This window comes from Natrix helvetica, assembly GCF_964273705.1.
Source record: "Natrix helvetica genome assembly, chromosome: 1".
In the NCBI taxonomy this organism is placed as follows: Eukaryota; Metazoa; Chordata; class Lepidosauria; order Squamata; family Natricidae; genus Natrix; species Natrix helvetica.
In genome coordinates, this window is record NC_138548.1 from 108,402,139 (window position 1) to 108,429,266 (window position 27,128).

The 27,128-nt window shown below is 38.5% G+C and overlaps 1 protein-coding gene across 1 annotated transcript in view; it reads left to right on the forward strand.

The window, feature by feature from the left end:
* LOC309385122 (receptor-type tyrosine-protein phosphatase eta-like) overlaps positions 1–27,128 on the forward strand; it is a 106,961-nt gene that overhangs the window by 41,006 nt on the left and 38,827 nt on the right. The window lies entirely within an intron of this gene.

Consider the following 27,128-nt stretch of genomic DNA (forward strand, 5'->3'; position numbering starts at 1 on the left):
TTTGTGTATTGGCAACGAAACACTCTAATCAAATGAAAATGGAGGTATGATGATGGTAACATGTATAAATATCTGAGTTAAAATACTTGAGTTAATATGAATTATGTTTGTTGACTGTGGAAAAGATGCACAAAAGCCTTTTTGTAACCAACTGATACACTTTCTACAGTATGTAAAGAAGGATGTGTTGTGTTTGTTTTGAAAAAAAATATTTTAAAAATATCATTTTTTTACCATCTTATATATTAATGACCTTTGTTTGGCATTATTTGCAATGGGCAGAACCCTCAAATGTTGAGGATACTGGAATGAACCAAACAAAGTCCTCTGTTCAAATCTAGCCAGGTTCCCCATAGAACACACAAGGCAAGTTACTATACTTGGAGCAGAGATTATATTTTGACAAACAATTTACAGTACATCAATTAAAAGGTAGGCTGCAGAGAAAGCTAAAATTAGTAATATTTATAGTAACAATGGGCTTTGATTGTGAGATGTGTATAGGTGTATAAATTGAGACTTTCTTTCCCTAGGGATGCGTAAAGACTGGAGAGAAAGTTTATTTCTTGCCCTGAGGAAGTGTACTGATCTTAGCTGTGTAAATCTTCTCTGTGTGGGATTTTTATGGGAGAGAGGGATTGGCCTTGAGGATCTGGTGTTAAGGAGCACTACTGTGATTTAGGAGGTTTCCGAGGTATCCCTGACTGAGCTTTGTCAGTTTCAGCTTACATAGGATGAAAAGGGTTTCATCTGTTTTAATAACTGCATGTGGATCAGGAGAGATTTTTCCATTAGAATGAATGGGGGGAAAGGTTGATGTATAGCCTGACTGTTTTTTTTTTTACCTTGTAACATGTCATGTTTCCCTGAAAATAAGTCAGGGTCTTATTTTCTTTTGACCCCCAAAATAAGCACTTGGTCTTATTTTTGAGGAGGTCTTATTATTTTTGAGGTGCAGGAATCGGTGAGCGTTGTCACCTCCTGGCTGCTGCTGTGTTGCAATATTTTGGGAGAGGGCTTATTTTCGGGGAGGACTTATTTTGGTATATGCGCTCAAAAGCTTTATTGGGCTTCTTATCCAGGGAGGTCTTATTTTCAGGGAAACATGTACCTTTAAAAAGTACTTGGCATATACAGCTGATGTTTAATTAGTCAGCTTCTCTACAGAAATGTTTTCATTCAAATGTATCCACTAGTAGCTTTCTTCATTTTCAGCTGTCAAAAAGAAGGGGAAAAGTGTATACAGCTTATTATTGGGCCAAGAGATGATTGTGCTAGGTTACGTGAGAGAGGAGAATAGCCAAGCCATACTTTGGACTAAATTGTTTCTTGGATGACTCATTTCTATTAACAATTTTAGTTATTTTTAGCCACTGATTCTGTCACAATATTCAGTTCATTACCTGTACTCAATTTTTTTTAAGATTAGGGTTTTTTCCCCTCACATTATTTGCTACTTATCCCTTCCCAAATTTTTCATTCTTATGACTTTTTAGACCATGATGTAGCCAGCTAGTTACATTCATTTATCCTCCTGAGCCAGAATATCTACAATTGTGTTATTTTTACACACACAAACACACACACGAACACACACACACACAAACTTATGTTAGCTCTTTATAGAGAAATTGTATAATGTCTGTATAAAGTGCCAGGGCTACTTCTGAAAATCAGAAATAAACTTTTCCTATGGCCAGTCAGACCTATGCATGCATTATGATGAGATGCATTAAAATTTTTCATGCTTGCATGAAACGGTGGATCATATCTTGGTACCTCACTATTTAGTACAAAAATACATATATAAAAAAAATTCTCTCTTTTTGTGGCCTTCCTTGATTTTAAGCAGGTCTTTGATTCAATATCCAGGTTCACCCTCTGGGAGAAATTAAAATACACCACTATCGATAAACGCCTCCTCTTCCTCATACAAAAATTGTATGCCAGTTCCACCTTGAAAGTGAGGTGCAATCTCCAAGGGAGTTTAATCGGCTCAGTAAGGATACAAAAAGGGGTACGGCAGGGTTGCATCCTGTCCCCCTCCCTCTTTAATTTCTATATTAATCCCCTGATTGATCTCTTACAAAACCCTGATTTCCATCCTCCTAAACTAGCACAACGCAAAGTGCCAATTCTCTTATATGCTGATGCTATTATTTCACAAACCCCTGTAGGACTGAAGAGAGCAATTAGGGCAACACTCGGCTATTGCAGGCAAAACAAGCTGGTCCTTAACTTTGATAAATCAAAAAGACCAAGCCAATACTCCTGGAAAATAGAAAGACATAGTTTGGAACAGGTTAGAACATTTAGATACCTTAGGGTGGTTTTCCACTCGCAAGGGACATGGAAGGCACACCTGGATCACACATTGCAAGTAGCCAATAGGTCCTCAAATGCAATTAAACATTTCTTTTATACAGGTGGAGGTCAGTTAGTACCTGCTGCCTTAAAACTTTTTGAGGCCAAAACATTGGCACAAATTCTATATGGGGCACAAACAGGAATCCTTGCAAAGAAAGACTTGCTAGAAACCATACTAACCAAATTCCTGCGAGCCATCTTAGCTGCACCCAATGGAACTCCAAATGCCCAGTTAAGAATTGAGACAGGCATGCCTCAAATTCAGGTAAGAGCCTGGAAGATGATGATCATTCATTGGCTTAAAATGCATTTCTTTCCAGAGGGACTGTCCCCACTAGTGTTGACTGACAATTTCCCCTCCCCCTGGAAACAGGCAATTGATCACAAGCTGGGCTCTTATGGGCTCTCACCGTTATTCTTAATGTCCCTAGGCTTTGGTCAAGCAAAGCAAGTAGTAATTAATAGAATGAAGGACATGGAGTTCCAAGAAGAACTAAATAGGTTGCCTCTCCACAGTAGGGACAGAATCAAACAGGGTGTGTGGGAATCGGCAAGATATCTAAATGACCTGATCTTCCCAAAACAAAGAATAGCTTTCTTCAGAGCCAGCATTAACATTCTTCCTTCAGCACTCCTCCAGGGCAGGTATAAGAGAACACCTATAGCATAACGGGTTTGTATACGTGGTAAAGGAGAAGTGGAAGATAATTCACATGTTCTATTACACTGCGAGCTATACAGAGCTTGTAGGTCTGCACATATTCTCCCCTTATTAGAGAGATTGTCAGGGAGGGCAGGCAATTTTTATCTAGGCTTTCTCCTCCAGGACACTAACCCGATTACCACGTATGCAGTGGCAAAGTTCTGTGCTGCTACAATGTTCATAAGAAAAAAATTGGCTACAGAAGTATAGTTGCCATCTTGTACCAATTATCTGGACATATCTCTAACAATCTTTTGACCATTGTATTTACTCCTATACTTAACAATGTTTCACCCAGGTAAACCAGGGAGTGACCCAAACAATCTGAGAACATGTATGTTATTTTCCACTTTTAACGTCAATACTTTTTAATTATAGCTTAATGTCAGTACTTTTTAACATATTGTAAAAACTAATGTGTATTACTGGTCTTTGACCGTAATAAAGATTTACTTACTTACATGCTTCAATTCAATTCAATTTATTTGATTTCTAGACCGCCCCCTCTCCCCAAAGGGACTTGCTTGCACACAAAAGTTTTATTCTGGAAAAGCTAAGGTCACAATTTTCATAGTACATATTGTAAAAGGAAAGGCATGTCAGATTGCAGTGGCCAAATCCGGAGAAGTCTTGATAACACCTTTGCTTGATAACACAAATTTTATAAGAAGGCATAAGCTACTTTACCAGATGCAAAGCATCATTAGAACTGTGTAAGGTTTTATTTGGGGTGAGGCAAGTGGGAATGAAAGGAAATATAGATTGGTAATGCAGATAACATGTGAGACACTTTTCAAGTAACAATTAACAATTGTAATGTGTTAAAACTCATTGTTTATGTTCAGACCTTTTGAGATTGCCTGAAACCTTTTGATGTATGTGAATTCACAACAATCTCTCACTCAGTGGTGTTAAAGTCACATTCTCCCCCTACCCCAAAACAGTCACTTTAAGATCTGCTATAAAGTATCCCGGGAGACTAAAATACTCTGATTATTTTTTTCCTTGTTTTGAGTCCTGATTTCAGATTTGTGTCCATTAATTCTTTTGTGCAAAGTATGTCTGTTTGTCCAAAGGAGTGTTGCCGGCAGGTGACAGGATATATCACGTTAGAGGTACCTCCATATCAGGGATGAAATCTAGCAGGTTCTGACAGGTTCTGGAGAACCGGTAGCAGAAATTTTGAGTAGTTTGGAAAACTGGCAAATGCCACCTGTGGCTGGCCCCCGAGTGGGGTAGGAATGGAGATTTTGCAATATTCTTCCCCCAGAATGGGGAGGGAATGGGGATTTTGCAGTATCCTTCCCCTGCCACGCCCACCAAGCCACACCCACAGAACTGGTAGTAAAAAACCTTGAATTTCACCACTTCTCCATATGCTCTTCCAGGCCTATGATGGTGCTAATGGGATAGGGACAAAGTAAATATCTGGTACCCAAGTTTGCATTAGTGTTCTATTGTTTCTTGCTGCTTGTGAGGAGCTGCTTCAAGTTGGATAGGTGCCTGTTTGTAAGGCTGGGCTTGCTACCAATGCCTGAGAAAATTCAGTGTCATTGTTCAGTATGGGCTATAGCTTACTAATAATGTGTTTGAGTGGTTTGAGCTATTTATAATCAAAATAACTGTCCCCAGCACTGCAATTTCTGGATTTTGTCTTATTTCTGGATTTTTCATTAGATAATTTCTACAAAATAATATCTCCCCCATAATATTCCTCTCACTTTCTACTTAACCTTGGCATTTACCTGGAGACTAGAGTTAATATAACACCCACACCCAGTTACAATAATAAAAGTAGTTAGAGGATGAAGGTGACCAAGCTGATAAAGGGATGACATAGGTGATAAAAGATGGCCTAGCTTTTCATGTTTCTGGAGGTTTCTGATATTGGTAGAAATCCCTAAGTCATATTATAATATTTAAATGATATGCAAATGCATATTATGTATATAGGTATAATGCCTTTGAAGGGGAATAGTAATAAGGATATATGCTAAATCAGTGGTTCCCAAAGTGGGCAGTACTGCCCCCTGGGGGCGGTGAGATGGCTTAGGGGGGCGGCAAGAGGCAAGGGGGGCAGCAAAGGAGTGCTGGAGGTGGCCATTCAGAACCAGTTCGCTAACTCAACCCCGCCCATCCAGAAGCTGCTCGATCGCTCGCTCCCCCTGCCCATCTGCACTATGCTAGCCCTGCCCACTCACTGATTGGCTGGCTCACCAATCGCCCCGCCCACCTCTAAGAGCCCTATCTAAACCCAGTTATCTTTTTTTCTGCTTGGCTTTCTATAGATAGGGCTCTTAGAGGTGGGCGGGACGATTGGTCAGCCAGCCAATCAGTGAGCGCAGGGCTAGCATAGTGCGGACAGGCGGGGGGAGCGAGTGATCAAAGGGAGGCCACTTCGCCTCCCTTTGCTCCCACTTTGTCTTGATGAGGTCGCTGCAGCTTTGGGCGCAGACGGACAGAGGTAGCCAGAGTGGCGGGGAAGCCCGGGGGGGTGGCTACCTCCGTCCGTCCACGCCCGACAGCTGCAGCGACCTCATCAAGACAAAGTGGGAGGCGAAGGGGCCTCGGTGCCCTGCCTGATCGTCCTTCGCTCGCTCGCTATTTTGCCTGCATGGGGTGCCTCGGTGGAAGCCCTTTGCTGGCGGCCAGATCTCCCCTCCCCAGGGCGATGGCCCATCCATGCTCACCGTCCCAGTAGCGCTGCGGCCGCCCGGCCTGCGAAGAGAGGGAGGAAGAGTGAAGGGTGGGGGAGAGCAGCAGAAGGGGTGGGGGCTCTGCATTCCCCCCCACCGGAGCCTTCCCAGAGGAGGTGGGGCTGGGGAATGTGGGGGGGGCGGGCGCTGTCTGGGGTGGGACTAGATGACCTCTGGGGGTACCAACTGGCCCTTCTGACTCTGGAGACCAGAAGCAAGCAAACACACACACACACACACACACACAGCAAAACTGTCTGGTTTTGAATATAATCCTCCCTAGTGCTTGGGGAAAAAATAAGAGGAACATTTGGATATACATTTTGAATTAACTTGGGAAGAAAATTGTTAAAATCACTTTTAGCTGTGTTCTGCATTAAGGATTCATGCAGTAGCATTTCTTGTTGAATTAGCAGAGTAATATTTACAACAGCCAGCTAAGATAGTTTTATCTGTCTTATAATGTGCGTGGATAGAGGACTTAGGCATAAGTGCAATGTTTGCCTGTGATTATATAATAAATTCACAGCTTATACATTTGAATTAGATGTTTTTCAATTCATGTTTAACCTATACTTGATATACTTGTATTCAATACATAAGGTGTTAATTATGTCAATGGAAGAGATAGGAAACTGCATTAGTGATATATATGTCAATGCGTTGATTAGTACTAAAAATGTTTAGTTTAAAGAAGTTATAAGGAATCACAAATATGAGTGTGGAAAATGTAATGTAGTTGTGGATGACCCTTTGCATGAGTTGTATTGGGAAAAATAAAATATAATAATAATAATAATAATAATAATAATAATAATAATAATAATAATAATAATAATAATAATAATAATAATAATAATTTAAAAAATAATGATTCCCCAAAGAGGTAAAAGGCTACATTTTGCTAGAATTATTCTTTGCTTCCAAACTGTTGAGGAAGGGGATTGGACTCCATTGTCTATATTTCCATTTCCATCCCCATGGTTCTTTAGTGAAAATTATAACCCAAGAACATATAGATCTGTTAAAATGTTCCCATTCTCACTTTCCATATTGGGAATCCTTAGGTACCATGCAATAATCTCATCAAATAATTCAAGCAAATGTTGGTGACATTGAGCTGAAGCCAAAGTTCAAGAAATCATACTAAGAGTTTTGGTTACAGAAATAAATTTCTGATCGCTATCCTGCACTATGGACAGTGGTTAAGAAGCTCCTTTTGCATTTCCAACATCATATTTGGTGGAACGTGGCTTCAGTGTGGTCATCCAACTTCTCTCCAAGCAAAGAAAATGACTCCAGATTACTGAACGTGGTGATTTAAGACTCCTGCTAAGTGACTTAAAACCAGACATTGGGAAACTGGTATCACTTCATCAAGCCCATCCATCACATTAAGAATTTACTGAACAGTGAAGTAGTTACTAAATTTTACTGAGTTTACTAAGTTACTAGTTACTAAGGTTCTTGATAAATGACTATCAGACTTTGAAAATCTGGTATCACTGGATCATGTTCAACAATTTTGTTGAATTAACTAACTACAAAGGTTTTTAAATTGGATTTTGAATAAATGTGCAATTAATTGTTACAGTTTTGAATTTTACTGTTACTATCTTTATTCCTTCACGCAAACCACCAAGTCACATGACTCCCCCAGCCACGCCCATCAAGCCACGCCCACAGAACTGGTCGTAAAAAAATTTGAATTCCACAACTGGGTGGGGGGCACTGAGGATCAGTTTGTAGCACCAAGGGGGCAGTGGACTGAAAAAGTTTGGGAACCACTGTGCTAAATAATACCAGAATAGAACTAGAAACTTGTTATTTGTTATTCTGTAAACCTTTGTAACACATACATGTAAACATTTGTTTTCTGTAACACATATATTATGCTCTTGTATTTGTAACATATATACCTGTGTTTCCTGCTGAATTAGGGTCTGTAAAACATCTGGCATTTGTCAAAACATGATCCTTGCCATTTGGACTCTTATCAGTCTCCTTCCTGCAATATATGGGCATAGAACGTATCTCAGAATGAAGCTGGAAAAAGCCACACCTTTGATCTGTGACAAACCTTTGATCTGTGAAAATTCCCTTCCTTGCAACACAAGATGATCAGGGAGAGATAACACTAATGATCCTAATTAAGATGCTCTATCCTGCCCAGAGGATACACAAATCAAAGATGCCAGAATTGGAGGTGTAACTGATGATTTTATAACTTTTCTTAACCATATATAAGGGTCATCTCCCCTGAGGTTGGGTAGTTTTTCCCTGCATATCCTTGGTTATGTTTGGAACAACTGACCATCATGTCTTTAAACTTTGATCAAAGATTAAACACCGATTGTTATTCAAGCTTCCGTCTGTCTTAAGTCTCATTTTTGGCTCATTGTGGCTTAAACGTATCGTGGAACCTTACGCAAGCATAGTATCAGACAACTTATACACTGTAGAAAACATTCGCCATCAGACAACAATCAACAGAAGATACTTTTTTAAACACAATCTTCTTTTTCAGCTCTTTGGCTACTTAACAAAACCAAATGACAGAGTGGCTCAGATTCTTAACATCATGCAACATGCTTTCCATTCCAAATGCTTTGTGAAATTATGAGCTGGCTATTTAGAGTTCATGAAAGGGTCAGAACACTTGTAATTCTGCCAGAAGTGAGATTCGTCTCGCTGCAATCCGATTTACATTTGGGATTTCTTTTTATTTCCTTATGTTCTCTGAAGGTTAGTTTACTAAATCTCTATTAAATGGAATTGTGAAATTCAGTGAATTTGCAACATGCTGGGAATTGAGTGGTTCTTTTTAACCACATAAAAATACTGTACTTCCGTTCCTGTGGAATTATTCCAGCACCACAGAAGTTTTTTTTTTTAAAAAAGATTTGCTTATATATGGTCCCTCCTTTATGTAAACATCACTTTAGTGGCAGTTCATTTGAAACAATTTGAAGCTGAATCTTCTCTGCTTTTTGATGGGCCCTGTCAAACTGCAATTTCTTTCTTTGACTTTTTCATCTTATTTTTATTTCAGGAATCCATAGAAATAAAAGAACAAGGCCAAACTTTGTCTGGTGTGCAGGGTAAATTTTGTAGTCTTCAATTGCATGCAAAAGTAGCACAGATATACAGATTGTCCCTTTATCTCCCCGCACCACTCCTGAGACTTCCCCAGACTGAAGAAATGTATATTGACGTACTGGGTTATATATTATGAAAATCAAGAGATGTTAACATGCCCAAACATCTTACTTCCCTATTCTTAGATGAAAAGTAAAGAAAAAAATAACTTTCAAAAATGTGATAAAAATAGCTTTTGGCTTACATCAGTATTGTATCCTGCAGCGAATACATTCAGAGCCACAAATATAAGGCAAAACGACTTAATCATTGAATAGACTATAGGTTTGCTTTCACCTATAAGGTCACTTGCAGGTTTTCAGAATAAATGCTAAGGTTTTTATATATTATCAAGTTCAAAACAAGTCACGATTTGATTGGGAGAACTTGTAGTAGTTGCTGACACAAATCTGATTCTTCAATGCCCTTTTAATAGAAATGCAATAAACTTTTAAAACAGTGAAGTAAAAGATGTGATTTCGTATATGAAAACTAGAAGCACAGAGGCAATAAAATAACTTGGGTTATAAAAGTAAGAAGATAGAAAGGGAGTGTTCCTTCCAACCCTGTTAAGTGACAAACTCATAGGACATGATATAAAAACTACCTAGAAGTCAAGTACTTAAAAAAAAAATCCCATAGCCAAAATATATGATGTAATTAGTGAGCTGTATGAATAGTGCCTGTAATTCCTCCGTGGGTATGTTCATGATTTTCATTAGAGCTTTATTGGAGTAAAAGATAATGATCAGTTTGTATATACTGCTGACTGACAAGAGTTACCCCCCACACCATAAACACCTTTCCCTCTAATGTTTGGACCATTGAAAGACCGGAATGACCAAGTTAGATTTTGTTTCTAAAAATCTGCCCCTATCTATGTAGTTGTCAGGAAGCAAAAACAACTTGACAGTATTATCAATCTAATGTTTGGAGGTATTATTGCCCTGGGCTAACATGTTTTTTAACTGTCTTGTAGGGACATTCAAATTCTTTTTCTTTCAGGTCTTATGGACATTTAATAATGGTATACCTTAGCTGTTAAATTCCCATAAAACTGATTATAGCATAGCAGAGGCTTTCCTTATCTTGAAATAAAATATTAAACAAGCAGAGTTGGAATGAAGGCAAATATATGTGTCCCAGGATAATATTGCAGGATCCAATCTGGGTTGGTCACTGGAAAGAGAGCTTTAGTTTTCCGAGCTTTCAGATTGTGCTGCAGCCCATCTTCAGGAAACTTTTCTCTAGCAGTGTATGATAACAAAAGCTTAGGTCCGGTAATATAAGTTTCTCATGGTCAGTTAAAACTCTGGATGGAGCTAATTTGATATGAGCAGGTCCCACAAGACATCTAAATATTTGTGGTGGGTTTTGTTTTTGTTTTGCTTGTTTTGCAATTTTTCTTTTTCTTTTTATGGAAAGGGAGGGGTGAACAGGGAACGATTTACAGGAGGAGGAGGAGGGAGAGAGAGAGATATGCAAACACACCTCTTACTCTTAAAATAGCTCCTCTGCATTGTATTTGGTAGCAGCTAATTAAAAATGTAGAGCCCCATTCACAGAATAATCTTTTCCAATGCAATGACATACTAAAGTTTTACTGAAAATGCCAGAATTAGGGTACTTTCTTATTCATTGCTTAAGAATGTTGCCTACACAAGTGCCATGGGAAGTCAAACACAGCAATATATTGATTTATCATTTTAAAAGTTCCTGTCATCAAGAAATCTTTTAGCTAGTCTGATTTGTTTGGGAGCGGCTGCCCAGTTTTGAGAGAAGGTAAATAATGAATTGTTCTGTTCATAATGGTGCAGGAATGCTTTTCTTGAGTAGGCAACAGACTCAAATAGCTGCTTAGAAGAGGGTGCCAATGGTGTTGTTTTTCTAGACATAAAGGATTGTGGTTGCTGGTTAATCTAACAAGGTGTCTACTGCACCATGGTATGAATAGTGAATGAAAAGAGGGTAACCCAAGAAATGGAAAAAGCAAAGAAGAGAATCAAGATCATGTGTTAATACCACTTTGTAATGCTTTGGTAAGACCATACTTGGAATATTGCATACAGTTTTGGTCGTCACAATATAAAAAGGATGTTGAGACTCTAGAAAGAGTGCAGAGAAGAACAACAAAAATGATTAGGCTAAAAATATGAAGAATGGTTGCAGGAATTGGGTGTGTCTCATTTAATGAAAAGTAGAGGTGACATGATAATAGTGTTTCAATATCTAAGGAGCTGCCACAAACAAGAGGGAGTCAAACTACGGTATTCTCCAAAGCAACTGAAAGCTGGACAAGAAGCAATGGATAGAAATTAGCCAAGGAGAGAATGAACCTAGAACTAAGGAAAAATTTCCTGACATTTAAAACAATTAATTGGTGGAACAATTTGCTTGCAGAAGTTGTGGATTCTCCATTGCTGGAGGTTTTTAAGAAGAGATTGGACAACGATTTGTCTGAAATGGTGTAGGGTTTCTTATTTGAACAAGGGTTTGAACTACAAGACCTCCAAGGTCCCTTCCAACTCTGTTATTTTGTTCTTCAACTTAATAACCATTTATTTATTAACTATGCAATGGCAGTGAAGAAAGAGACTGATGACTAGTTCTCGGTTATTATTGCTGCAGCATCCCCAGTCACATGATCAATATTTGGGTGCTTGGCATGTATTTATGACAGTTGCATTGTCTCAGAGTCGTTACTATCATTGCTGACCTCCCAACCAGTATTTGACAAGCAAAGTCAATGGGGGAAGCTGGATTTGCTTACAGTTGCATGATTCACCTAACTCCTGCTATGATTTGCTTAAGAACTCTGGCATAAAATCATAAAAACAACTATCTTGCTTAGCAATAGAAATTATCATCCCAATTGTAACTATAAGTTGAGGACTACTTGTGTTCATTTCTTATTGCTTAAGCTTCACAAAACTCAGAATACAGCTAAATTGGTGTGAAATGCAATTTAGGTATAATCATATTCCCAGGGGAGGAGAGCAGTTTCTTGAATCTCTCTAGGTTCTAAGGCAAATACATCAGTATATGAATCAGTATTAGGCTCAGGAAGTAGAGAATCTTGATTCAAAACAAAACTTTTGAACTGTCAAAATTTAGTTCCCCTGAAAAAAGTTGTTGTGATGTGCTTGAGTTATATCATGACTGGGAATGTAGTATCAAAAACTGAGTAATAGTTACTCATGAACACTAAGGTGTAGTTAACACTACTCAATACATGAATTAAAGTACTTATCAAGACAGGAAAATATACCTTAGGGAACACTGTTATCTACCCCTAGGAGTGCTTGATTTATCTAGTTTGTTTCCGCTGTCACCTTCAGAGAGAGACTTCCTTCTGGTGCTTGACAGTCTCTACAGCAGGAATGGGCCACATGCGGCCCTGGACAGCTAGCAATGCAGCCCCTCAAGATAAATATATATATATAAAGTAAGTTTGTTATTTATATACATTGAATATTATGTATTTTATTTGTGACTCAAGATAATTTGTCAAATCAAAAGGCTGGACAACCATGTTCTAGAGCAGGGGTGTCAAACCTGCGGTGTTACATTGTCATGTGACGTATTATGGTTTCCCCCCTTTGCTAAAATGGGAGAGTGTGGCCAGTGCGTGACACATCCAGCCCGCAGCCTGTGAATTTGACACCCCTGTTCTATTTGAAACTGTAACCAAAAGGAGTTAGTCCACCATAAAACAGGCAATTCAAACTGTTCAGCAGGTTGAGACATATTTATCAATGTCTTGAGGGAAGATAGTTCTTCCTTGGGATATAGGTTATCCTGAATTCTCCTATGCCCAGCCATTTCCAAATTGAAGGTAAAGTTCAAAGCAACCTGAAAGAGATATATTTGTTTTCAGTCAAGATATTTCTAAACCACTTAACTGAGTTAAATTTCTTGTCAGTAAACTATCAAAGATAGATATAAAAGAATCAAGATTTAAAAAGTACTATACAACAAACATTACATCCAACATTAAGTTGATCCATTCCTTGGAGTGGACAACCATTATATTGTACTGGTAGGTCAAATATATTCACTATTGGCCTTTCTGACCCAATTTCTATACTGATGGAAGACACCTGTTCTGATTCTTAAGGACATCTACCATGTAGTTAAACATAATGAAGTTATCTGCAGAACCACCATTCCTTCTGTAAAGCTGTGTTCAAGTGGATAATACTGCATGTAGCAGATAACTAGTTAAATTAAAAAAAAATACATTTGAAATATGATGCATTGTTGTTTCATTCTGCTTTACCGAAATGCCATTTTTAATGTTTTAAACATATCTTCATTCAAAAATGCAAGCAAGCTTACCTAAAATCAATAATAAACATAATGACATTATTTAAAAACACATCATGCCAATACATCTAAGGAACATAAAGATAGTTCTCAGGTATCAAAATGTTCTATATGCGTAGGTCAGCAATAACATTTTAACCTAATAATGAAAATAACTCAACATCATCTTCATTTGTAACTATATTTGGATTGAATTGGAGAGGATCATGATAGAAAATACCTTCATTAGCAAGCAAACACAATGTGCAATCCTTTCACAGTTGGTGCATTCTAGTTCTATGTAAATTAGTTTCTTGTGTTAGAAATGTAGTTCAACAGTGGGCAGATATGAGCAGGGCTGGATTAGATCAAAGGTGAATCCAGCATTTAACTCCCATTGGTGGCTGATCATTTCCTAGTGGTGGACACATGAACAAGAAGTGACTATATATGAGCATGCTCTTGCTCTCTTGTTTCTTAGCAACTGATATAGTTATGTGAACTCTGCTACAGACTAGAAGTTTTTGTAGAAAATTCCACTGTTTACAGAGATTCCTTGTATTATTATTATTATTTTCAAATCTCCCATCATTCAGCTTGGAATTATGCCTGGAAAATTCCCCGTCCTAATATTTTTTGGGTGGGGGATCTTTCTTAATACCTACATAATTTTATACACTTCTATACATGAAAGAATAAAACATTCTTTAATGTTTTATTATCGTACCGTATCCTATGAAGACTATTGCTCCAGATCACTTTGATTACTTTTATTCTGTATCTTTTCTGCTGTGTAAATCCTCTATATCAGTCATGGCAAATCTTTTGGGCACCGAGTGCCCCAAAGGTTGCACAGAAATGTTGTATACATGCACGTGCGCTTATTGGGGCCGCGCTCCAGAAAAACTGAACTTCCGAGTTCTAATGTGCATGCGCACCTGTCGATCAGCTGGCCGGTGCGTATGCACACACTGCTTTTTGGCAATTCCGTGCGTGCGAAGGGATTGCCCTCTGGAAAAGTCAAACTTCCTGGTTCTGGTGCGCATGAACACCTGACAATCAGCTGGCCAGCGCTCATGCGCATCCGGTTTTCAGCCACATGCGCGAAGGACAGCTGATCATTGTGCGTGCATGCATGCCAGAAACCCGGAAGACAAACAGGCAAGGCTGTGCGTACTGTGAGACATGGCTTCGTGTGCCACTTTTGGCATGTGTGCCATAGGTTTTCCATCAAGGCTCTATATGCAGTGTAGCAATAAGATCTCTCTATAAAGGTGGGATTGCAGCAAAGCTCAGTGAAAGTCCAAATAAACATATCAACCTTATCCACATAGTTGTTGATACCTTCAAAGAATGGTACAAATATGTGAGAAAAGGATTTGTTTTGGGAGAGATCACATCTGTACATCTTCCTACTGCAAATGAATAATATTATTAATTTAATGGTATTTAATTTTTTTAAAAAAATAAATTTAGGATGGCAAGGAAGAGTCTGAACTAGAAAAACTCTCCTTGGATTCCTAGGCAAATATATATATGGAGGTTTACTAGTAGACTGGTCTGGAGTGGTTGGATTCACTTAACAACTATGGCAAGAAATGTCATAAAATGGGGCAAAACTCACTTAACAAATGCCTCACTTAGCAGCAGAAATGTTGGGCTCAATTGTGGTAATCAGACTACCTGTACTGCATTCTAATCCCTGCACCACCATGGCTCTCAATTAAGCAGGGAGAGGCAGGAATCCCAGGTATGAATTGGGGTGCCATAGTGAGATGGGGGAGGAAGCTAGGCCGCACATGAGTCAAGGGAAGGCCAGCAGAAGCTGCATGCAAGTGAGGGATATTGCAGTAGAAAGAAAAGCTGGGACCAATTTACCATAGTGACTTGTGATTCCTGCTGGCATCTGCATTGACTGCAGTGAAGGCTGCAAATGGTGATCGTTGCAACTGCCTGAAACAGAGCACAATCATAAAGAGATTTTGTGATCACGAGAGTGCTGCAATGGCCAGAACTTTGAAAGCTGATTGTACTACCATTTTTTCAGTACTATCATATATTCAAACAGCTGCTGAATGAATGGATGTAATCCAAGGACTACCTATAAACCTCTTACCAATAGCAGCCTTAGAAATCACTTTTGCTTCACAAGACCTAATGGGAAGTAAGAATTATTAGAGTTGTCTTCTCATAACTTGGCATAGTCCTCCTGAAATGATGTGCTACGATCCATTTTTTAAATTATTATTAATAAAAATAAAATATGTACATCGTCTGACTTCCAGTAACCGTGGCTAGGCTTGCTGGGGATATTAAGATTTTTAGTCCAGCATACCTCGAGTGTACTGATTTAAGGAACACAAGTTGCAAAACTAGATAAAAAGAATCCAACAAAATGAAACAAAAATATTTTACTTGTTCATTGATTTGTTGAGGAAAATGATCCAAGGCTACATATTTGAGTGTGGTAAATGTATGTTAACCTTTGCTTTCAATAACTGGTATGTTCCCCCTGGGCAGAAATAGCTGCAATTTATACATTTCCAATAATTGTGAATCAGTCCTGCACCTTGGCTCAGAGGAATTTTAGCCCATTCCTCTTTGCCAAACAGCTGCAACTCAGGGGTATTGGCTGTCTTCCTCTCATGAATTGCCTTTTTAGGTCCTTCTTCCACATCATGTCTAAAGGGTTATTTAACATCAGGACTTCAGTTTGGCCATTTCAAAACATTAACTTTCTTCTGCTTTAACTTTCTTTGGTTCAATTTGTGTGCTTTGGGTTGTTGTCTTGATGCTTGATTTATTTTCTCATGAGCTTCAGTTCATGGATAGATACGCTGATGTTTTCCTGTAGAATTTGCTAGTTCAGTTCAGAATTCATAGTTTCATCAATGATAGCAAGCTTTTTCAGATCAGGGCAACAAGGCAAGCCAAAACCATAATATATGATCATCATGTTTCACAGATGGGATATGATGCTTACATTGGAATGCAGTTTTTGCCTTTCACCAAACATAATGCTTTTCTTTCAAGTGAAATGTCTATGGAGATTCTCAGTCATCAGTCATAGCGGTCCCAAAGGTGCTTTTTCAAAAGGCTGCAAAGTTCTTTTTGGGGAAAAAATGGTTTTCTCCTTGCAACCCTGCTATGCACACTATTTTTCAGTGTACTCCCAATTATGATCTCAGGAACATTGACATTCCCAATGTAAGAGAGACTTTTAGCTCTATTGATGAACTTAAGTTCCTCCCTGAGTTCTTTGAGAGACCTTCCAGAGAATTACATGTTTTGTTCTTGGCATGATCTTGGTTGGTTGATGATTCCTGGGGAGGATAACAATTGTGTTGAATTGCCTGCATTTGTACACAAACTGCTTAATAGTGAACTCCCTGGAAATAGTTTGATGGCCTTTCCAGCCTGGTGAGCATCAACAATTGTTTTTGAGAAGTCGTCAGAAATCTCCTTTGTTTTGTGCCATGGCACACTTTTATATAGAGGGACACGGTGCTTCAGTGGCTAAGACACTGAACTTGTTGATCAAAAGGTCAGCAGTTTAGTGGTTTGAATCCCTAGCACCGCGTAACGGAGTGAGCTCATGTTACTTGTCCCAGCTTCTTCCAGCCTAGCAGTTCAAAAGCATGTAAAAATGCAAGTAGAAAAATAGGGACCACCTTTGGTGGGAAGGTAACAGCATTCTGGGTGCCTTCAGTGTTTAGTCATGCTGGCCACATGCCCACGGAGACATCTTCGGATAACACTGGCTCTTTGGCTTTGAAACGGAGATGAGCACTGCCCCCTAGAGTCAGAAACGACTAGCACATATGGGCAAGGGGAACCTTTACCTTTATCTTACACTTTTATATAGATGTATTGTGAAGATCAGACTTCAAAAGAATTCTGTTCTTTAAAAGAGGCAAGACATTCTACATTCACACCTGATTATCATGCCATTGATTGAAACAACATAGTTAGGCATAACATTCTAGGCAGTGAAATGACAAGCTGCAAGTATCTGCATAGACTGTAGGCATAATGGAGACTATTTAATTCAGATCTTTCAGATAGGCAAGATAAATTAGTATTTCTTAGGAATATTGTCATAGATATTGCTCAAGAGAACTTAGTATAAAAAGAATTAGATGCATCTAATGCATTTTACAATCTCTGAATTCTCTAGGTTACTATGGCATGAGGCTGTGAGTTTTACATATTAATATGAGAAAGCCAAAAAAAATTGAATTAGTAAATAAACCAATGAAATAGTTACTGTATAAACTGAGCAAAGAAATATTAAAATTGCGAAAAGGAAAAGATGACAACAGAAAATATGAAAATGCAAAATATATTTGTAAAATATTATGCAAAATTATATAATGGTGAAGAGATTTAAAAGGAAAATAATAGATGAACATTTAGAGTAAAAGGTGCCTAAATCAATAGAACAACAAAAACAGATGGACCTATAGCAGTAAGAGAAATAATGGATGCCATAAAAATAGTAGGAAAAGCTCCAGACCCTGGTGGACAACGTGCATTATACTACAAATATTTTGATAATAATTTGATACTGTCCTTACAAACAGTAATGTTTTACCAAAAGGAATGGTTCCAGAATCTTGGAAAGCAGCAAATATTGCTTTAATACACAAAGAACATTACTAAAAATTTACCATCTAATATTAATATTAAACAATGGCTGTACAAATATAGCAATTTTAGAAGAAAGCATGAAAGCTGTTATGAAATATTACATGAAAAGCAGTGTGGATTTTTATTCAAAAAGACCACAGAGAGACAATACATGTAGTGATTGGGACTAGAATTATGAAAAACTTAATGACCACAATCTGTCAAGAACCCATTCCTTTTGTTATCCAAATCCCACCAGTTGTTAGGCAAAGACCTATCCTGATCCAAGCCATTCTGATTTGATCCCTCCAAGCCCCAAGCCTCAGTAGGGTAAGAGATGGCCTCTTGTGCCTCCCCTTGAATTGCCCCACCTCAGTGGTGGGATTCAAATTTTTTTACTACTGGTTCTGTGGGCGTGGCATGGCTTGGTGAGCATGGCTTGGTGGGTGTGGCAGGGGAAGGATATATTGTAAAATCGCTATTCCCTTTCCATTCCAGGGGAAGGTTACTGCAAAATTCCCATTCCCTCCCGATCAACTGGGACTCGGGAGGCAGAGAATAGATGGGGCAGGGCCAGTTAGGAGTGGTATTTATCAGTTCTCTGAACTACTCAAAATTTCCAATACCGGTTCTCCAGAACTGGTCAGAACCTGCTGAATACCACCTCTGCCCCACTTGTATATCTCACCCACCAACTTTTCTGCCATTTTGGCCCACCCATCTTAAGACTAGTTATTAGGAATAACTGTTCACTGTAGCAATTTAGTAAATGATAAGAATGAGGCATAGATGTGCAGATTTAGAAAAACATCCCTAGCCCTGTAAGGATTATGTGAAATTATGGTTCACATATTATTGTTAGCTATATTTAAAATATATTGGGGAGTGAATTAGTTTGCCCATGAGCAAATAAATAGTGATGATTATTTTCTTCTTCCATAATTTGTTCTGGATATAGTTAGCATTTGCTGTTGACATGTAAACCAGTATTCCATTTGGTGCTGAAATATTGCACAATTTAATCATGCAACTTGCTGATTCTTTAGTTCTGCTGCTAGATTGGGTGAGGTTATGGCCCCAGCTGTACACCCTCCCTGATCTGCCTCCAAGATGGCCTTGTTAAAGGACATGAGCCTACTGCTGAGAAGGTGGAACCTGAAGCTGGATCAAGATGATCTAGTAGGAAAGGGATGTTCTCATCCAGAACACTGTCAAAGCTCTCCATTGAAAACACCCCATGTTGCATGGTTCAGCGGGTCAGTGAACTGCAGGGGTCAAGTGAGTCTGCTGCAGGATTGCCCCCTACCTTCTAGCTGCTCTTCGACAGACATTTCTGCTCTGACCACTGGAGAGAAAAAATATGCACCATATGATGATCGCGATGTTACACACACTCTTAAAACATATGTTTAAACTGAACTCTTTTAAAATCTGTGAATCTAAGTCCTAGGTTTTCAGAATTCCCATTGAAATTGATTGTATTGTGTTTATGAAGTTGTGGCTCATTTTGCCTGAAACTGTGGTTGAATGGGGATTCTTTACATATAATAGTGTAATTTAATGTAACTGTGTAATATATGGTGGATAAAGTACCTAACAGTAGTAAACAAAGTAATAAATTGAAGGATAGACTAGAGTATGTGATTCACTAAAATGCCAAGGGTTAAATTTTATGGCAGAAGTTATGGTTATCAAACAGGTATCCTTAATTAAATATATATATATATATTCCTCTTTTATTTGATGAAATGAAACTTTACTTATCTCCAGAATGGGAAAATGGGATCTTCACTTTTTCAGCTATTTAATAGTGAAGAATGCGACATTGGTCAAAGAAATAATCCTAGATTCTGTATTTGAAACACAATGCTTTATAAATCTGTTGCCTAAAAAAACAAAATATGAGATTCAGAGAAATTCCTGATTAGAATTTGTATGTAAGTAGATATAGTCCAATATTAGGACAGAATTATAGCTTTTGGCAGTTTTAAGCAGGTAAAGTCTTCCTCTAGTTACAATAATACAATAGTAGAGTTGGAAGGGACCTTGGAGGTCTTCTAGTCCAACCCCCTGCCTAGACAGGAAACCCTATACCGTTAAGTTAAGCAAGCACAACTACTAGTGACTACATAGAGACAACCATGTTGTTGTTCATGCTGCTAAAATGCAGAAATAGTTATTGCTTTTCCTGTATGATTTTTTTTTGACTTTTCAATCTAGCTTTCAACTGAGGGGTTTACTCAGGGACGTGCGGTCAGGGGAGGCAGGGGAAGCAGAGCCTCACCTCTCTTCATGAAATAATAGTATATAATATATATACTATTATATATATATAATATTATAATATTATATACATCTGTCCGGCCGCGCCCGGGAGCTGCGGAGGCAGAAATGTTGTCGGCGCTCCCAGATGACGAAGGCACGAAAGCGACTGGGGAACGATGAGATACGATGAGGAGCGCGCAAAGTCCAGCAGAGGCAGGAAGGTTCTCGTCGTTGCCCAGTCGCTTTCGAGGACTGCGGAGCGCGAGCCAGCGGAGCACGCTCAGGAAGGCGGGGAATGGGATCACGAGTGCTGGAGGCTGAGGCAGCCTGAACCTCCAGCACACGTGGTCCCATTCCCCGCCTTCCTGATGACGTCACCAGCCTCACCAGCCATAAACCTCACCGCACGTCACTGGATTTACTGGTGTTCTCTCATCCAGCAATGCTGCTTAGATGTTCAAATTTAGTCAAGGTCAACTAGATATAACATCACAATTTGCTTGTTTGTTTTGTTTGAAGCTCTGCTATTTTTCTGAAAAATTTTCAAGATTAAATCTGGATTGGTCACCAGGATCTGGTGACCAACTCAGATTCAGTCTTGCAACATTAACCTGGGACTTGTACTTCATTCGTAATAGAATCTTCATTCGTAATAGAATCTTCATTCGTAATAAAGTTACCATATATGCCTTCATTCGTAATAGAATCTTCCTTCAGTGGACATTTCAGAGATGCGTCATAGTTTTTTCCTGCATATTCTAGACTAATACTAATTTATGGTTCCTGAACTTTGCTCACTGAGCAAATTTTATTATACTTGGGTTATGATTTGTATTCCAAGACACATGAAAGTGCTGAATGTTTTCTTTTGTGCCTTTCCTCCAGCATTCTGGTACACCTGCCAATAGAAATCTTACTTTGTGTGTTGGATCAAGGTGGACTCACTGATTTGAGGGAAAGAACTAAATATGAGGACCATTTTCTTGGCCACTGCTTGTTAAGAAACTTCATATGTTTATTTGTCCAGTAGGCCGATCCTTTTTTTCATGGGACAATTAGCACGTTTTCGTTTTGTAAAAATGTGCATGGCAAATGAGTAAGCAAACAGTAATCCAGGTAACATCGTCTGTTGTCATAAGGATTAAAGATCTTTCAGTGAGATTGTGCTTTGTCACATAACACTTTACTCCATATGTTTCTGGGTAATTGAAGGGGAACCTCCAACCTAATATAAAGCATCATATGCTGATGATTTTTTGCAAAGCTTTCAGGGGATTTCCTCTTCTTTTCTTGCTTCGTCGACTTTTTATGGTGTCTTCTCCTCTCTTCCTTCTTCAAATTATCCTGTAGAGCTTCTGCTGGATTTTCTTTTCAACTCTATAGGCATATAGTTTACACCTTACCTTTCAACATTTATAGCTTGAATTTCCATATATTCTAAATTCTTGAGAAACATTTATGTAAATAAAAGTGTAGCTATAAAACCACTTAGGCTTTGTTTCCTTTCTAAGACAATTAACCCTTCTTTTCTCATATCTATAAATATTGGTTTAAAACATGTATGGAGGTTCCTCTTTTTAAAATTTGGGATCCTTGTTGCTGACAGCAAATAGTCTCATTTCTTCATGGTTTTTGGTTTTATGTTACCTGAGCTTAAAAAAATATTGAAGTAAGAACTGTGTCACAAAGTGAGCTAAATCATATAAGAATCAGAAAATAGCATATGTTTGACCAGCTAGAAGGATACAAAGGATAACTTTGCAGATGAAATCACAAAATTCTTTTAATTTGTGGTGAGATGGGGATCTCACTGCCATATAATTGGTACCTTTATTTCAGGTTTTACTAGCTTTACTTCATTATTCCAAGCTCCTTATGGTGCAAAAGATAATAGAGTGGTATTAACGTAAACAGAACTTTTAACAATAGGATCTGTGATAAATTTATAAACATGCACAAATGTTTATATTGTTATACATTAACATTTAAATGTCACAAAAAATTTAAAATAAAGAATTGCTGTATAACCTCTCAATATATAAAATATACCCTACTTAAGATGATTAAAATAACTAAAAAAGGTAGAATTAAATTAAATTTCATAACCACAGCATAAAGCAGCTGTTTTTAAAATACATCAAAAGATTTAGCCTAAGATTTTTTAAAAAGAGAATTTTAGGGACAGTTTTCTCTAGTAGTTAAAACGTGAGTTCTAGTCCTGCTTTAGTCATGAGAGCTGGCTGGGTGATTTGGATCGGTCATTCTCTCTCAGCCCAACTACCTTAATGTTGTACAGAAAGTGGGGAAGATGAAGAAGTATTAGATATGTTTGCTGTCTTGATTATTTGAAAAAATAAGGAAATAAATAAATCAATAATATTTTACCTCTCCAACTAAAGATAACCACTGAATCTAATTTATCTGGCTGCACTTGGTTTTACCTCCATAGTCAAAAAATGCTTACTTCCATATTTCATTCCAAGGCACCTTTGCAAAATACTTCATTTATCTTAGATTTTGCAGATTCTCAATAAGATAAACTAGCCTTTGATGCCCACGCAGTATCATCTGCATCTGATGTCGGCCCTTTGTAAATTAAGACAACCTAAGGTTAGAGGGATAGCCATTAGAGGTAGTCCTTGATTTAAAACCAACTTAGCCCAAAATTTCTGTTGCTAAGCAGGACAGTTGTTAAGTGAGTTTTGCCCCATTTTACAACCTTTTATGCTGCAGTTGTTAAGTGAATCACAGCAGTTGTTAAATTAGTAACACGGTTGTTAAGTGAATCTGGCTTCCCCATTAATTTGTCAGAAAGTAAAAAAAAGGTGATCACATGACCCTGAAACTTCAACCATCATAAATACATGCCAGTTGCCAAGTGTCTGAAGTTTGATCATGTGTCCCTGGTTTCATGCAATGGTTGTAAATGTGAAAAATGTGATTTAAGTCACTTTTTCTAAGTGCGGTTGTAACTTTCAACAGTCACTAAATAAAGGGTGGTAAATCGACCTATATTCTTCTGCTTCTTCTACTACCTGTATTCTGCATTGCTTTAAAGTGTACATTGCTTCAATAAAAGTCCTGAAATGTCTTATGTTGACAGGAGTATGTATATTTTTAGTTATGGAGAGAAGAAAAATCAGAGTAAGCATGAAGGGGAATGAATTAGAAGAAAGATACTTGGTGATTGCTTCTGTTGAGGCTTAGATATACGCAAATTATCATGCTCTTTCAAAAAGAAGCATTAAAACTTCCTTGTATAAGTTAATAACTTACTAAATTTAGAAGATATACTATAAACAAAGTAAGTTAATGCATATGTAAAGTATAGGTTATGCAATGAAAATTACCACATAAAAGAGTTTTCTGGACAAAATGTTCTTCTGTTATAGTTTGGGAAGATAACATATAGCCTATGACAGCAGATAACTTTTTTAATCACTTTAAATGCTAGATGCTTGCAAGTAGCACTAAAAATACTGTCTTGCAACACTCTTCTTAACTATTACGAGGTTATGGAAAGCTACTGTAGGAAAGAAGATGTTGGGGATAATTTTCCAGTGAAAACACACAAGTACAAAGCAGAATATCAGGCAATACTTTGACTACTATAATATCGGACCTATTTTATCTCAGATCCCTACCCTTTCTATTGATTTCCCCCCTTCCACCTACCCACCCAATGAATTTACCAGTGCAGCCTAGATAGGTTTGAAACTCCTTCCTTATTAATCCGGTCTCTGGAGGTAGAAGGCACATTTTGTAGAGGAGGCAGTCATTCTTAGAAATGACAGCGAGTTCACAGTCACCTCACCCTTCCACCCACAAATCAGAGGTGACATTGTTTTGAAGTCCCTGAAGACTTCTAGTAGGAGCAACTGGAAAAGAACACTGTGGCTGTACCCATACAACATGGTAAAATGAAATTGAGTGCAGGTTTTCTTCGTATATCTAATGCGCTGTGCCACAAATAAGCTCATATTATGACTTACAATAAGGACTAATTTACACAACATGATGAAGTAAAAAGCTGACCTTACAGAACACACAGAATCACAAACTATGTAATCCAGTTTAACCTGGTTTGGTATACTGTGCAAAACCAGAATGCTCCCCCTTCTCCCCATCCCCGGCACAGTACTTTATATACAAAGTACTGATAGTCTTGAGTTATGATTGTAATGGAGCCTACACATTATGGTCACAGTTCATGATAGTTGTTCAGTGAAGCACCCATGTGATCATTTTGCTTAATGGGCCCCATACATGCTCTCCCAATATACTAGTGAGGCAGAGCAAGGGCAGGGGAGACCCTGTGAGGCTTAATCATACACAGGCTTGCCTGCCTCAGGCCTTCCAAATCTTCCGCTGCCCCCTGAGCCACTCCAGGCCTTGCTTTCCGCCCCTTGGGATCCTGGCATGCCTTGGGCCTTCTTCCCCGTCTCTGGGCCCTGCAGACATTTGCTTCTCACTGGATCGTGCAGAGAGGCTCCCCTAGGTGGCCGAACGGCTGTGTTGGGAGCAGGCTGAGGCTTGCAAGCTGCAATAGCCTCGCAGGGCCCCTTCAGCCTCTGCAACTGACTTGAGGCTCCCTTGCGTGGCTGAGTGTTGAGTTGGGAGGAGGACAAAGGCCTGTAGGGACCTGGTGAGGTGGTATGGGTGGGGGAGATAGGCATGGGTTAGGTGCTACAGCGCCCCAGTGATTGGTGCAGTGTTGAATGACCATAGGAGCGCTACTGTAGTCATAACTTTGAAACCAGATGATAAGTAGCGTTGTATGTGGTGGAGTCTATCGTAACTTCAAATTCTCACTAAGCGACTGTGGAGGAGGACTACCTGTATTAAAAATGGTTAATAACTTTAAAACATGGTGCTAGAGGCATAGTTCCTATCCTTTCAAATACAGTGATGTTTAGGTACTGGTTAATTGTTTCTGGGAGGCACAAGAAGTGTTAAAAGCAACCGGTACCAAACAAACCACGGGATTAATGCTTGACCTTGGTTTTGGCAGAAAGGATAGCAAGTCAATAAGGCAGGGGTGTCCAAACTTGAGAACTTTAAGACTTGTGGACTTCAACTCCCAGAATTCCCCAGCCAGCTATGCTGGCTGGGGAATTCTGGGAGTTGAAGTCCACAAGTCTTAAAGTTCCCAAGTTTGGACACCCCTGCAATAAGGCAACTGATAAGTTTCTAGCTTGCACGTTGATTATCAAAAAAAAATACTGGGATAAAATTTTTGCATCAAATGCATTGAGTAACAAATTCAACAAGTTTTCAAAGCAGTGGAGTATTGAGGGTCCACTATATAATCATCTTTAAGAGAGCAAAATACTGTGCAAAAGTTAGGTATTTTAATTTTAAAAATGACAAATCAAATAAACAAAGATTTTAAAAAATAAACCTACCTGTAGTTTTCACTGACTTTTTCATTTATATAGATGAAGATTGGGTTTAACTTCTTGATATAGGCAAAACTAACCACCTTCTTAGGCAAATCATTAGATTATATCAGAAATCTGAAGGCTGAGGAGAGCTGATAAGGAAGCATCTTGTTTGTTGATACATAAAATGTGAAATTTTCTGATCCCTGGCAAGTGATCGAGTTTATTAGATTTATATTCTTCTATTTATTGCTTTAAAATGAAAAGACAAGATAAAAGCGGTAAGTTGAATGAGTAAATCAGTGATTTCAAAATTCAAACCATGTGTATGAGGGATTTTGGAGTTGGAGATAAGATTTAACTTTGCAATGTTTATGCAATAAATTCCAGAAGTTAATCAAAGTTGAATAAAATGCATTGCAGAAAAGGAAATAAGTCAATGATGATCCCCTTTTAATGAAAGAGAAAGGCAATCTAGAAATGTGTCAATACTAAGTTTCTTAATTTGTTTTCAGTGCATTTATGGTTTTATTCTGACCTCTTGTGGTGTTCTATCAGTATTACATAAGATAATTTCCATTGTCTTGTGTGCCTTATGAAATATGAATGATACTATTAATATATTTGAATGTGCATAGATAGATGGAGCATTATCTTTAACATAGTACATCATGGAAGCAGGAAGTAAATCAAATGTGGAAGTAATTTTTCAACAGGAAATACAGATTGTGGAAAAGCAGATTAATTTGTGTTTTTAGAGACAATGTTTAGATAAGTTTAAGAATGTTAAAGCCCTTATATAAGGAACTCCCACCCTTTCAATACTCTTGCAGAATCTGTAATCTTTCTGAGTTAGAATTTATAAGGAGTAGTAAAACTGCCAAACGCCCAATTTATATAAGACCAGAAATTATGGACTTTTAAAATGTATTTGCAGTACTTTGCTTAGCTTATAAACTTTGAGTCTTGTTATGAGGCCCTAAATGACCTTTGCATTCATGGACTTCAGGCTGGGCTGGGAATTGTAGGTATCACTATACATACTTGTGTATACTTAGTGTTATCTGGAACCAGGGGTGGGTTCCTGTACTGGTTGGTACCGGTTTGCTACGTGTACGCTGCTCGCTTCAAACCGGGCCAAACCGGGAGCAACCCACCTCTGTCTGGACCCAGACTATCCTTTATAAAGAAAGAGAAATGGAGAGCTACCTTCGCAGTTCAGATCAGGGGTGTCAAACTCAAGGCCTGCAGACTGGATCCGGCCTGCGGGGTACTTAGATCTGGCCCATGGGGCCACCCTGGAAACTGTGCCTCTGCCCACAAAAGCAGAGCTCGGGAAGACTGCACATGCTCCATTTTCATGGCAGAGGGTTGCAGGAGGCCGCTGCAGCCAGAAACAAGCTCGGGAGTCCATTTTTGCTTGCACAGCGCTTGGGCCACCACAGGCACCCCCGATACAACTGATGTCAAGTTGGCCATGCCTTCTCAGCCCCCTGAGGTCAAACACAACCCTGATGTGGCCCTCAGTGAAATCGAGTTTGACACCCCTGGTTTAGATCATACAGAGACAACTTTTGTGTTCAATGTAAATTAATTTTTAATTCTAGAATTTATATCTAACATGTATTCCTACCACTAGGTTAT